At 40.4% G+C, this 15,081-nt stretch overlaps 1 long non-coding RNA gene across 3 annotated transcripts in view; it reads left to right on the plus strand.

Annotated features, from left to right (window-relative positions):
* Nucleotides 1-1,340: 1,340 nt before the first annotated feature.
* LOC139584710 (uncharacterized) overlaps nucleotides 1,341-15,081 on the plus strand; it is a 54,737-nt gene continuing 40,996 nt past the window's right edge. For all 3 annotated transcript variants that reach the window (XR_011676811.1, XR_011676813.1, XR_011676812.1), the window contains exon 1: nucleotides 1,341-4,066. This is a non-coding gene — a long non-coding RNA (uncharacterized lncRNA). The remainder of the gene's footprint in view (nucleotides 4,067-15,081) is intronic.

Below are 15,081 nucleotides of genomic sequence, written 5' to 3' on the forward strand. Positions count from 1 at the left end.
GACAGAGTGAAGGCACACAGCTTTTTGTTGATTTTTACTTGTTTTCATCTACACACACATTCTTCCACACTTTTATTACCCTCGGGTCCAGTGAACCCGAACACTACATATGTAATATCAATGTGTCGGGGGTTCACAGTGTGCACTCAATGAAAATGTGTTCTTTTACATGTTCTTCACAGAAAATGAGCCAAGGCCAATGCGTCTCAGATTGAAAAAAATACATTTTATTTTAGTAAACATTTAAAATGCGTCCCACAGACCCAAACACCACACAAGGGTTAAGTTGCTTGCTCCTATGTACAGTAGGTACATTATATATACAAGTATATTCTATGTAACTATATTGTTCATAAATTACACTTGATTCAGTATATCCTTTGAGCCAGGTCATAACATAGAAATAAACTAATTGAAAATTACCTGTAGTTAATGACAGGGTGTGGCTTGTTACAATTGCTGTTACCAGGTCCTAGCCTATTTATCAACCCTGATATTGCATTTGGATTTGATGATAGTGGCACCTTGTAGTTATTTTGTTTTGAGTTATTGTCACGACTTCCGCCGAAGTCGGTCCACTTTTCATTTTCCATTTGTTTTATCTTTGTTTTCTACCCACCTGGTTTCTAGTCCCCAATTACATGTTCATTATTCAACCCTCTGTTTCCCCCATGTTTGTGTGCGTGTTTGTATATAATGTTCAGGTCGTTACTTGTTGGCTGGTATTGTTTGCCGGGTTCGTTATTACGCCCATTATTTACGAGTGACCGGTAATTTCACGCACCTTCAGTATTTGTTTATACTGGTGCTTTTCGTGGAATAAATGACCTTGTACACTCATCTCTGCTCTCCTGCACCTGATTCCATGCACCAGTTACCCACAGCCTGACAGTTATTAACATGGTAATTCACAGGTGACTTTCAAACGTGTAATTACAAAACATAACTTATATAGTGGAACAAGAAAATATGTAATAACAGTAATAATCTTCAGAAAGTGGATGTGTAATTACACATTCCTGGTTCAAATTGTGTGAGAACTGGTAGCGCTAAAACCTTAATAGCATGTAATTACATAGTAAAACCTATGTACCTACTATGTTCTTACTCCAGTTATTACTGTGTAGTTGCATAGTAATAGGGGAAACATAATTGTATAGTGTTACCCAACTGTCAAGTGTCCAAATGTACAGTGTGATTTGATATGGTATGCTCATGTACAGTTGAAGTCGGAAGTTTACATACACCTTAGCCAAATACATTTAAACTCAGTTTTTCACAATTCCTGACATTTAATCCTAGTAAAAATTCCCTGCTTAGGTCAGTTACGATCACCACTTTATTTTAAGAATGTGAAATGTCAGAATAATAGTAGAGAATTATTTATTTCAGCTTTTATTTCTTTCATCACATTCCCAGTGGGTCAGAAGTTTACATACACTCAATTAGTATTTGGTAGCATTGCCTTTAAATTGTTTAACTTGGGTCAAACATTTCGAGTAGCCTTCCACAAGCTTCCCACAATACGTTTGGTGAATTTTGGCCCATTCCTCCTGACAGAGCTGGTGTAACTGAGTCAGGTTTGAAGGCCTCCTTGCTCGCACACACTTTTTCAGTTCTGCCCACAAATTTTCTATGGGATTGAGGTCAGGGCTTTGTGATGGCCACTCCAATACCTTGACTTTGTTGTCCTTAATCAATCAATTTTATTTTATATAGCCCTTCGTACATCAGCTAATATCTCGAAGTGCTGTACAGACACCCAGCCTAAAACCCCAAACAGCTAGTAATGCAGGTGTAGAAGCACGGTGGCTAGGAAAAACTCCCTAGAAAGGCCAAAACCTAGGAAGAAACCTAGAGAGGAACCAGGCTATGAGGGGTGGCCAGTCCTCTTCTGGCTGTGCCGGGTGGAGATTATAACAGAACTATGCCAAGATGTTCAAAAATGTTCATAAGTGACAAGCATGGTCAAATAATAATCATGAATAATTTTCAGTTGGCTTTTCATAGCCGATCATCAAGAGTTGAAAAACAACAGGTCTGGGACAGGTGGCGGTTCCATAACCGCAGGCAGAACAGCTGAAACTGGAATAGCAGCAAGGCCAGGCGGACTGGGGACAGCAAGGAGTCACCACGGGCGGCAGTCCCGACGCATGGTCCTAGGGCCCAGGTCCTCCGAGAGAAAGAAAGAGAGAAGGAGAAAATTAGAGAGAGCCAAGATTTTCAAAATTTCCATAAATGACAAGCATGGTCAAATAATAATCAGGAATAAATCTCAGTTGGCTTTTCATAGCCGATCATTAAGAGTTGAAAACAGCAGGTCTGGGACAGGTAGGGGTTCCATGACCGCAGGCAGAACAGTTGAAACTGGAATAGCAGCAAGGCCAGGCGGACTGGGGACAGCAAGGAGTCACCACGGCCGGTAGTCCCGACGTATGGTCCTAGGGCTCAGGTCCTCCGAGAGAAAGAAAGAGAGAAGGAGAAAATTAGAGAGAGCCAAGATTTTCAAAATGTTCATAAATGACAAGCATGGTCAAATAATAATCAGGAATAAATCTGTTGGCTTTTCATAGCCGATCATTAAGAGTTGAAAACAGCAGGTCTGGGACAGGTAGGGGTTCCGTAACCACAGGCAGAACAGTTGAAACTGGAATAGCAGCAAGGCCAGGCGGACTGGGGACAGCAAGGTGTCATCATGCCCGGTAGTCCTGACGTATGGTCCTAGGGCTCAGGTTCTCAGAGAGAAAGAGAGAACGAGAGAATTAGAGAGAGCATACTTAAATTCACACAGGACACTGGATAAGACAGGAGAAGTACTCCAGGTAACCAACTGACCCTAGCCCCCCGACACAAACTACTGCAGCATAAATACTGGAGGCTGAGACAGGAGCGGTCAGGAGACACTGTGGCCCCATCCGAAGAAACCCCCGGACAGGGCCAAATAGGAAGGATATAACCCCACCCACTTTGCCAAAGCACAGCCCCCGCACCACTAGAGGGAAATCCTCAACCACCAACTTACAATCCTGAGACAAGGCCGAGTATAGCCCACAAAGGTCTCCACCACAGCACAAACCAAGGGGGGGCGCCAACCCAGACAGGAAGATCACGTCAGTAACTCAACCCACTCAAGTGACGCACCCCTCCTAGGGACGGCATGAAAGAGCACCAGCAAGCCAGTGACTCAGCCCCTGTAACAGGGTTAGAGGCAGAGAATCCCAGTGGAGAGAGGGGAACCGGCCTGGCAGAGACAGCAAGGGCGGTTCGTTGCTCCAGAGCCTTAAGCCATTTTGCCACAATTTTGGAAGTATGCTTGGGGTCATTGGCCATTTGGAAGACCCATTTGCAACCAAGCTTTAACATCCTGACTGATGTCTTGAGATGTTGCTTCAATATATCCTTTTTTAATTTTTTTATCCTTATTTTCCCTATTCATGATGACATCTATTTTGTGAAGTGCACCAGTCCCGTCTGCAGCAAAGCACCCCCACAACATGATGCTGCCACCCCCGTGCTTCATGGTTGGGCTGGTGTTCTTCGGCTTTAAAGCCTCCCCCTTTTTCCTCCAAACATAACGATGGTCATTATGGCCAAACAGTTCTATTTTTGTTTCATCAGACCAGAGGACATTTCTCCAAAAAGTACGATGTTTGTCCCCATGTGCAGTTGCAAACCGTAGTCTGGCTTTTTTATGGCAGTTTTGGAGCAGTGGCTTCTTCCTTGCTGAGTGGCCTTTCAGGTTATGTCGATATAGGACTCGTTTTACTGTGGATATAGATCATTTTGTACCTGTTTCCTCCAGTATCTTCACAAGGTCCTTTGCTGTTGTTCTGGGATTGATTTGCACTTTTCGTACCAAAGTACGTTCATTTCTAGGAAACAGAACGCGTCTCCTTCCTGAGCGGTATGACGGCTGCGTACTATTGTTTTTACAGATGAACGTGGTACCTTCAGGCGTTTGGAAATTGCTCCCAAGGATGAGCAAGACTTGTGGAGGTCTACAATTTTTTGCCTGATTTCTTTTGATTTTCCCATGATGTCAAGCAAAGAGGCACTGAGTTGGAAGGTAGGCCTTGAATACATCCACAGGTACACCTCCAATTGACCCAATTGATCCACCTCCAATTGACATAATTTATATACATAATTTTCTGGATTTTCCAAGCTGTTTAAAGGCACTGTCAACTTAGTGTATGTAAACTTCTGACCCACTGGAATTGTGATACAGTGAATTATAAGTGAAATAATCTGTCTGTAAACAATTGTTGGAAAAATTACTTGTGTCATGCACAAAGTAGATGTCCTAACCGACTTGCCAAAACTATAGTTTGTTACCAAGAAATTTGTGGAGTGATTGAAAAACGCGTTTTAATGAGTTCAACCTAAGTGTATGTAAACTTCCGACTTCAACTGTATGTTTAGTGCCACTTGTGATGTTGATGAATATTATACTGGGCACCCGAGTGGTGCAGCGGTCTGAGGCACTGCATCTCGTCACTATAGTACCTGGTTCAAATCCAGGCTGTATAACATCTGGCTGTGATTGGGAGTCCCATAGAGCGGCGCACAATTGGCCCAGTGTCGTCCGGGTTTGGCCAGGGTAGGCTATCATTGTAAATAAGAATTTGTTCTTAACTGACATGCCTAGTTAAATAAAGGTAAAATGTATGTTATTGGCCAGACAGTTGCCTTAATTTCCTGTCCTGTCCAGCATACTGTATATCAAAGCCTTGCAGGGTCACAGATATGGAGTCATGGAGTGCATTACATAGTAGTATCACAACACTAAGCTGCCCTTGAGCTGTGCTGTGAGGTTGTCTTCTAAATGGGCCTCTGAGACCAATCTGGAGTGAGAAATTCTTCCTAGCTAGAATTCCTCTCCTCCTGTTAAGACAAATACAATGCTTTTGATATTGCAGATCATAGGATGAAACATGAGTGAATGAGCGGGTGGAACATGTCAGGACATTCAGTTTCAAAGCGTTACATACTTCAAGCCAGCTGACATATTCTATTATTCTAAGCCTTCATCAGACCATCAGATAGGACAGGGAGAACATCTTCACTATCATCCATTGTAGCAATACTGAAGGATAACCTTGGCCTGCAGGGCCATTTGGTGACATTTAGTGTTTCGTAAAACTTTGTGCAAGTGTTTATATCAAGTTCACCGTTTCAAGAGAGAAGTTGAAAAATTGTGAAATGTTCCTATAACTAATGATATAGAGTATAATGTATATACAAATATCATATAAGTTGAGTTTAGTCTTTCATATTCATCATCTCCAACACCACCACAACATCATGTGCAAATAGCGCATTTCTATGTTTGGCAGTCAAAAAGATAGAGGAAGCTAAATGTTTCCAATGACATCATCAACCAATTAGTAGGCAATTAGTAGGTAATACCTACTAATAATTGGTTTAAATCACGTGATGCACACCAATTATGTCACTGGAAACACTTATCTTCCTCTATCTTTTTCCCCCAAAAACATAGAAATGGGGTGTTTTCACATATGTTGATGTTGGGATGGTGCTGGAGATTTTCACAAAATCATCTACAATATTTATTATCGTTCTTAAAAATAAATATATGCACAAGAAATCACATTCAATGTATTTATAAAGGAGAGGTTGCAATTAAGCTCCTTAAAGATTTTGCTGTGATCTCTTAGCTTTTTAGCATAATAATTGACCTACGGGAGCCCCATTAGGTATTGTTAATACATACTGCTTTAGTCATCCCTGCTCTCTACAAATGTCTTTCATTTAGCTGCTTTATGTAGCCACAGACCACAATCATTTGATTGAGTGTCTGTGTTTGATATAATTAGATAATTTCTTGAAAGAGGAGTAATTGTCATGCTCAATCACAACCAAAACATTGCGAAAAGAGGAATGAAACAGCTAGGTATCATGTAGCTTTTGAGGTGGATACTTAATCTTTAGTTACCATTACTGCTTAATGGAATGCTATCTTTCCCAATTATAAACATTGAACAAAGACACAACAAAAGAGGTGACACTTTTGTTTCAAAACCTTTCTCAGCTGCTGTATCTTATATCCATTTAGACTCTTGGGGTATAGAACTAGTAGATGTTTTCTTGAAATATACATTTGTGATGTGTAAATCCAATTTTATTCAAAATCTGAAAAATCTATTAGGCCGATATAATTGTCAGGTGGATTTAAATCATCGACAGTTAACTGTGATGTTAAGAAAAAGGGACATAACCTTTGCAAAGGTATAATGACACTGTCACGCTGCTGTACTCATTAAAACCTGTCAGTCACTCCGCTCCCTCTCATATGCAAACAGCCATGCTCTGTTAAGACCATTTATCAATGTCAAAATTGTCAACAGCTAAGATGAAATAAAGTTCCACACATGAAAGGGGTGCATAATTACTCAATGCCCATTTCCAATGCAACTGAAAGTTAGATAAACAAACAGAAAGGGTAGTACTTGATGTTTGGAGATTGATGTCCATTTAACTTGGTTGTATGGCTTTCAACTTGTTTAGAAAGACTTTGTTCTGATGCTTTCTTCTTTAGTCACAGTTATGATCAAATGTACCTACAGTAGGGATGATTCGCACATCAAATAAAATAAAGTTTTATTTTAGAAACTTACGGGTCCTTCTCCAACAATGAAGAGTTAAAGATAAAGATACCTCAGTACTGTACACTTGAATATCCCAGAACAGGTCTTGTAGTACAATTGACATCAGGGGTAATGTTAGAAAATACAGATGATTTTAAAAAGCTATTGGCAGTATTACCAGGGACCAAGACAAATCCCTCATAGAATGGGGGAGCACAGCATTACATATTATCCGAGCTGATGATAACATCCCTTTTCCACAGCAAAACTTTATCTTGTCAACAAAGGGTTGAGGTCCATTTAGAGGAATCACAACGCAGAGTTGGCTGGCTAGCATTTGTGGTCAATGCATATGAAATAATTATCTTTCTTACTAAGTAATTGTTCCGGACTGTAGTTTGCTTCCCTAACAGCTCTATATTTTGTGTCGCACAAGCATTGGGGCAGAGCTAAGTCGAATATGCTAATGACTCTAATTGGACTTCTAATAGAGCATGTCTCTATAGTTTTGAAGCTTTTGGGTGTCTGTGTAATCAGTGCAGACAATCGTTAAGGGAATGAAGAGGCAACTAGCAATGTCAGGAGAGGGCCCAGGCGGTTCCAGCTGACACTACCCCAATCTTCCAGGACCCATTAAATGGCAGTTTCAACGCATTACCAACCATAACATCCTTGAATATCACTGATTTTATTTGCAGTATCAAACCTTTCATTTCACGCACCATTAATGGAAAAGTGCTGAGGTTCTAATGCTGCCAAACATTTAGTAACTACCTGGACTTGGAGAACCAATTAACTCCAGAGACAACATGGCCAATTAAACACAAAAATAGGTAAGTCCACCATTTAATGCCCAAGTCATTTTCTCATGAGCAAACCCCGGAAAAATACAACAGGCTATACATTGGAATGACCACATGAAACTGTACAATGAGTAGGTTTCAGTGTACTCCTAAGGCATCTGTAAGTTGCTATGAATGTATTGGCATTATCGTATTACAACCTGTATTTGAACCTGATCTATAACTTCCAAAAATTCATCCCAAAAACTAAAAATAACTTATTTTTTTATTCATATCTTGATAAGATTGGAAGTTAAATGTTGTTCATATGGAAAAAGTATATATTCTAAATAAGCAAACCCACAACAAAAGAGGAGAGTATATACCACATCCCAGAGTAATTTCATTTGGTGCCATGCAATCATTTCTAACCAACAAGAACACTTAATAAAAATAGTATCCTGCAGGATGAGGAGTGTTGAGGGGCTCACCATTAGCCACCCTGATACTGACCCCTAATGCTGTTATGCCAGAGCAGAAACTTCAAGTGGCAATTCAGGAGATGGGAAATAAGCACATCTCCTCCTTTCAATCGATTACATTGGTGTGTGTGCGTGTGTGTGCATGTGTGTGCGCATGTGTGTGTATGTGTGTGCGCGTGTGTGTGCGTGTGAGTGGGTGAGAGAGAGAGAGGTCAATATGCCTGAAATACCTCAACTTTATTTTGTTAACTAAAACTGCAACTTATCCTATCACCAACAATTTTTCATCACCTGCTGAAATGGGAACTATGATGGTGAATGCGGCTGAACTTCTACTTTACTTTGTATTTGACCTTCCCTTTGTCATTCAGTCTAGACCATTTTCCATTCACATAGTAGCAAGATACGGCAGCATTGCTATGCTGGCTAACACTGGTACGGGTTGCTTCTTCAACCACTCCATTCATAGATTATTTTCTAATGTAGATGTTATGTCGCGTTCAAGTGTGTTATGAATCTGTTATAAATACTTATACTTACAAATATTTTATTCACATTACTCAGCTAACAGATATGAAAGTAGTGTTATATTTTACCATAAAATATATTATGCTACGTATGGGTGATTTTCTCTAGCATTTTCCTCAAACCTTTGTGGCACTGGAAACTGTGTACAGTCCTCATCCTTATGTAGTCCATGTTGTTAAGCACTTCTCCTCTGTGTTTATTCTGTTTCAGGTCCCACTGTCTAGTGTTAGGATACAAAGAACCAAGGTGTTGCTCTTGCACATTGCCCACTAACCTATCTAACCCCATCTGAACTCGCTAATATTATTCCTATTGATTTTCCAGCAAGCTTTCAATGATGCTGCCATTGAAAGGCTTAGAATGATGTCAATATGAAGCTAATGACTCAGGTGGCAAAGCAAAGAGAAGCATAAAATATCATTACTGTTGTCTACCTCATCAAGGGATTTTAGATTATCATAGCTGTGTATTGGGATTGCAATGATATTTTAAAAAACAAGATATGTGGGGGGATTGGATATAATAGGATTAGCGCTGTAGACATAAATTCCCACCCATGTTACTTTTGGACTAGCAATATTGTTTACATTTTTCACATTGTTTTCATTTGGTGAACGTGTTAACATATATTCAAAATGACATTGTTTTTTACATTTTTGTTTATAATTTAGTTTTCTAGCATGTTCTTATCCACAAAGGGACTTAACACAAAGGTGATGTGATGTGACAATATACTTAGGTTTTCCAAATTATATTACATGTGACGGGATATGCTAGGGGTGCATTGCTTGTTAGGGCTAGCTAATCAATGATGCATTTCAACTATAAGTACTGATCTCAGAAGGAGGACCTTTGTAAACAGTTAACTTCTGAATTATATGACCTTTCTTTGCTGCTTTTCTAGGGTGTTTCCACAGAGTTATTTTAATTAAAATGAACGGGACCACATACTAAGAGGACCATGCAAGCCCTGCAAGGAGATTGCACCAAGTTGCTCGTCTGTGCTGTTAATTACTCCCCTGTTACACAACACGGGTGTCCAATAAATGTATTGCCATCAGGTTATAAGGATGTGGTAAGGGATGTGGGTGTGGGAGTGGACGGGTGGACGGGTGGGGGTCAGTTAAGGGATAGCCAGTGTCTTGTTAAACAGCATGTGATTACTGTACCTGCTAATGTTCCTGAAAAAGGAAGGATGCAATGTGTGGCTGCATATTTATAGAGACGACATCCCACCAGGAGGCTAATGTGGTAAATCACTCTTCCCCTGGCCTGCCCTAGTTTCGCTACTGCCTGTGTATAGGGACAAGTTTTAATGTTGCCTTGCCTACATCACTTAATTGCACACATTTAAGTCAATCCGGCATGTTGAATTAGTTTTCCATACTAAGCAAGCAATTTATTAAAACATTAGTATAAATGTAACTAAACAATTGTGCGATGAATCTTTGTATAAATAAAATGTCTACAATTACTATCTTTGAACAGTGCATATATATTTAATTATCAGATGAATTCCAGCCTCAAAAGGCATTATAGGTTTATAATCGTACAAATATTTATCTCTCTTTCTCTTTTGCTCATCCTTTCCCTCCTTTCCACCTCTGGGGTAAACACCTACCGGTATTCCAGCTTATTGTTTGGGAGCAACGAGGTAGCCAAAGGGCAGGTAACATGCATCAGACTGGTGTATCCCCCTGTCCCACAGGACATGAGATACAAATCAAGTTGCTTTGACCCCATTGTCATATCCACACTCCTAGTCCCCTAAAGGCAATGCTGTGTTATGGGATCCTTTCTTGACTTTATTTATCTTGTTCCTTTGTGTGGCTGCAGCTAAGGGCATAAGGTACATACATTTCCTTGGGTAAACTAACCAGCATTCAGGACCACAGCCGATTACCATTTTCATTTTAAATGGTGTTTGCCCATTGTGATAGCTGAATATTCAACCAGACAAGAGCTGGCAGTGAGTTTCCATGTCAGTGAAAACACAATCAGATTTTTTTTATATTCATTGTACATACTGCAAGTAATTGTGTGTGTAGAAATTCATAGAAATCATCATACTTGCTTATAAAGAGTACAAAGAAAGAGACAGATCCCTTAAACTGGCTTGCCTGGCCACACCTTGGAACCTGGAGAAGCTGTTGGCCAGTGAATAATGATCCGGTTAGCCAGCCCAAGTGTAAATACATAAGTAAACACAGGCGTCTGGAGAGCCGGCAGCAATGCCTATACCAATGGAGATGAATCCTTTTTCATGTCACGTTGACCTTTTCCAGCCAAGATGAAATCAGTCTTGGCTAAAAACAAATAGCCACATTTCATCTGCTGTTACCCTTCAGATCACGCCAGAATGACCTTTCAACTTAATTTTCCATCCAAACTCATTTCCATGTGTGGCATCTGCCCCCTCAATGATGATAAGTGTCTCTGCAGCCCAAGCCTGATTTGAAATATATGATAATAGAAATACGATCTAAAGATTTTTGTTGAAGTATTGTGGATGGCCAGACATAATGGTCATTTTTTACAAGAGCCACAGCCTTTCCTTCACTTTCAGTAATTGTGTTGGTCATCAAGCAGCCAGTAATGGGAGTTGGGTGGTGTGGGTTATTCTCTGACGGTAGTCTAAATAAGCAAACACAGCCAAGGACATGAACTATCTTTAGAAACACAGACAGGCATTTAACTCAGATGCAGGGCTGTTTTTTTATTTGGGAAATGTCACATTAACTCTGAAGGTATGAAGTCATATGAGTGAGGGGAGATTAGCTCAGATGAGACATTTGTAACACCAATCACAGAAGAGTTAGGATAAGGAAAGCATCATGTCTCATAGGGTTGGGGACATGTAACTGATTACAAAAGAACTGTAACTGAAATCCGTTACGTTACCAGGTAAAATATTTGAATCAGATTACAGATAGACAACTTTTGAAAAATTTGATGAATACTTCTAGGACAAGTTTTGAATTCAGAAAGCATGTTTGCGTAAAAAATTATGACACCTTTCTGTTTTCTCAATGACATTCAAATCAGCATTGAAAAAAGGTGCACGTTTAAGTTTGTTCCATCTGAGCAAGTCTGACCAGAAGTCAGAGACCACTATGATGACACACCAAATGCATTTGATGGATCATGGGACAAGAGCAGCAATAGGATTTTGTATGCTACAGTCAGTGGTGACCCGTCATTCAGGGCAGGTGGGGTTTTGAGCCCCACATTATTTTTATGTTATTTTTTGCATGTTATTTTGGCATAAAATACGTGTCACATGTCAGTTTGCAAACAACGTTAAAAAAAATACATATATATAATTGAGTTAATACAGCCACATACAAACATGGTCTCTTTTTTGTTTTCTTGAGTAATGCAGCTCCAAAATGCAGGTGTTTCAGCCTAGCTCAGTGCTTTCTTTGGTGGTGGGGCGAGCCAGCAGAAAATACGGAGCGTTGCGCCGTGATTGGCTCAGTGTTCGGTCATTCATTGGAACACTACGTCACCGCCAAGTCTAAGGGTATAGCTAGAAAATTCAAGCCCTTTGGGTGCTGCCATAGAGTTACATTAGAAGTGCCCATCCAAGAAGTCTCAAGGTCATTGGCTCAGATAAAATGACATCAAATCACATTATATCTACAGTAGCTTTGATTGGACTGATCATGTCAACATCATACTTTCAAAATCTTAGCTAGAAGTCATCATCATGAATCAAGTGGACAATCTACTGGCAAATCCAAACCTTGTACTATGAAGAGAAATGATGAAGAGAAATTATAGATAAAACGTATCGGTGCTCATTGGCCATTGGACATAAACATTACACAACAAGTTGGAAATCTCAAATTCAACAATGAGTGGTTTGGAAAAAAACAGTGGCTAACTGCAATCATTGCAAAGCAATCATTAGCCTACTATTCAGTGGAGTGGCTGTGTGGTCTCTTTTCCTATTTTAAAATTATAAACATTCAACATTGGCCATGCTGTCAATGAAGCATGATTTGTGCCACGCTCAATTGTCAGTAGAAAACACATTTATTTAATAAATCCACTTAAGGATCCGCCCATTTTCACCTGAAATGACATACCCAAATCTAACTGCCTGTAGCTCAGGCCCTGAAGCAATGATATGCATATTATTGGTACCATTTGAAAGGAAACACTTTGAAGTTTGTGGAAATGTGAAAGGAATTTAGGAGAATATAACACATTAGATCTGGTAAAAGATAATACAAAGAAAAAAACATCCGTTCTTTTGTGTTTTTTTTCATACCATAATTTTTAAATGCAAGAGGAAGGCCATAATGTATTATTTCAGCCCAGGTGAAATTTAAATTTTGGCCACTACATGGCAGCAGTGTATGGCCAAAGTTTTAGACTGAGCGAATTGAACCATTGCATTTCTGTTCAAAAGGTTGTATCAAGACTGCCCAAATGTGCCTAATTGTTTTTTTAAGGGGTACGTAATCAGATTAAGTTACTGAGTTTATGTAATCTAAAGGTTACGTTACTGATTATAATTTTGAACAGGTAACTAGAAACTGTAACAAATTATATTTAGAAAGTAATCTACCTACCTAATTATCACTGTCGTTTAGAAAGGTAATTTCATACTTATTCCCACCCTCTTAAGTCCTTTTGTTATTAACCTGGTGAGACATACAGTACATTTGAATAGATTTAGGCAGACACAACAGTCTTATTAATACCTCGAGAACCAGTGAAAGACTTTTAACTTGTGTGCTCTACATGCTGACAATCATTTATTTTGAGATCCACATACAGTGGGGAGAACAAGTATTTGATACACTGACAATTTTGCAGGTTTTCCTACTTACAAAGCATGTAGAGGTCTGTAATTTTTATCATAGGTACACTTCAACTGTGAGAGAAGGAATCTAAAACAAAAATCCAGAAAATCACATTGTATGATTTTTAATTAATTAATTTGCATTTTATTGCATGACATAAGTATTTGATACATCAGAAAAGCAGAACTGAATATTTGGTACAGAAACCTTAGTTTGCAATTACAGAGATCATACGTTTCCTGTAGTTCTTGACCAGGTTTGCACACACTGCAGCAGGGATTTTGGCCCACTCCTCCATACAGACCTTCTCCAGATCCTTCAGGTTTCGGGGCTGTCGCTGGGCAATACGGACTTTCGGCTCCCTCCAAAGATTTTCTATTGGGTTCAGGTCTGGAGACTGGCTAGGCCACTCCAGGACCTTGAGATGCTTCTTACGGAGCCACTCCTTAGTTGCCCTGGCTGTGTGTTTCGGGTCGTTGTCATGCTGGAAGACCCAGCCACGACCCATCTTCAATGCTCTTACTGAGGGAAGGAGGTTGTTGGTCAAGATCTCGCGATACATGGCCCCATCCATCCTCCCTTCAATACGGTGCAGTCGTCCTGTCCCCTTTGCAGAAAAGCATCCCCAAAGAATGATGTTTCCACCTCCATGCTTCACGGTTGGGATGGTGTTCTTGGGGTTGTACTCATCCTTCTATTCCTCCAAACACGGCGAGTGGAGTTTAGAGCAAAAAGCTCTATTTTTGTCTCATCAGACCACATGACCTTCTCCCATTCCTCCTCTGGATCATCCAGATGGTCATTGGCAAACTTCAGACGGGCCTGGACATGCGCTGGCTTGAGCAGGGGGACCTTGCGTGCGCTGCAGGATTTTAATCCATGACGGCGTAGTGTGTTACTAATGGTTTTCTTTGAGACTGTGGTCCCAGCTCTCTTCAGGTCATTGACCAGGTCCTGCCGTGTAGTTCTGGGCTGATCCCTCACATTCCTCATGATCATTGATGCCCCACGAGGTGAGATCTTGCATGGAGCCCCAGACCGAGGGTGATTGACCGTCATCTTGAACTTCTTCCATTTTCTAATAATTGTGCCAACAGTTGTTGCCTTCTCACCAAGCTGCTTGGCTATTGTCCTGTAGCCCATCCCAGCCTTGTACAGATCTACAATTTATCCCTGATGTCCTTACACAGCTCTCTGGTCTTGGCCATTGTGGAGAGGTTGGAGTCTGTTTGATTGAGTGTGTGGACAGGTGTCTTTTATACAGGTAACGAGTTCAAACAGGTGCAGTTAATACAGGTAATGAGTGGAGAACAGGAGGGCTTCTTAAAGAAAAACTAACAGGTCTGTGAGAGCCGGAATTCTTACTGGTTGGTAGGTGATCAAATACTTATGTCATGCAATAAAATGCAAATTAATTACTTAAAAATCATACAATGTGATTTTCTGGATTTTTGTTTTAGATTCCGTCTCTCACAGTTGAAGTGTACCTATGATAAAAATGACAGACCTCTACATGCTTTGTAAGTAGGAAAACCTGCAAAATCGGCAGTGTATCAAATACTTGTTCTCCCCACTGTATCTATTGTAATTGCTGAAACGATTTGGCATGGGCCTTCAGATCCTCAAAAAGTTCTACAGCAGCACCACTGAGAGCATCTTGACTGGCTGCATTACAGCTGGACCATACGCATTACCCTCTGTAGCGCCTTGCGGTCGGATGCCGAGCAGTCGCGATACCAGGCACTGATGCAACCAGTCAGGATGCTCTCGATGGTGCAGCTGTAGAACCTTTTGAGGATCTGAGGACCCATGCCAAATCTTTTCAGTCTCCTGAGGGGGAATAGGTTTTGTCGTGCTCTCTTCATGA

The sequence above is a fragment of the Salvelinus alpinus genome, chromosome 9, assembly GCF_045679555.1.
Source record: "Salvelinus alpinus chromosome 9, SLU_Salpinus.1, whole genome shotgun sequence".
In the NCBI taxonomy this organism is placed as follows: Eukaryota; Metazoa; Chordata; class Actinopteri; order Salmoniformes; family Salmonidae; genus Salvelinus; species Salvelinus alpinus.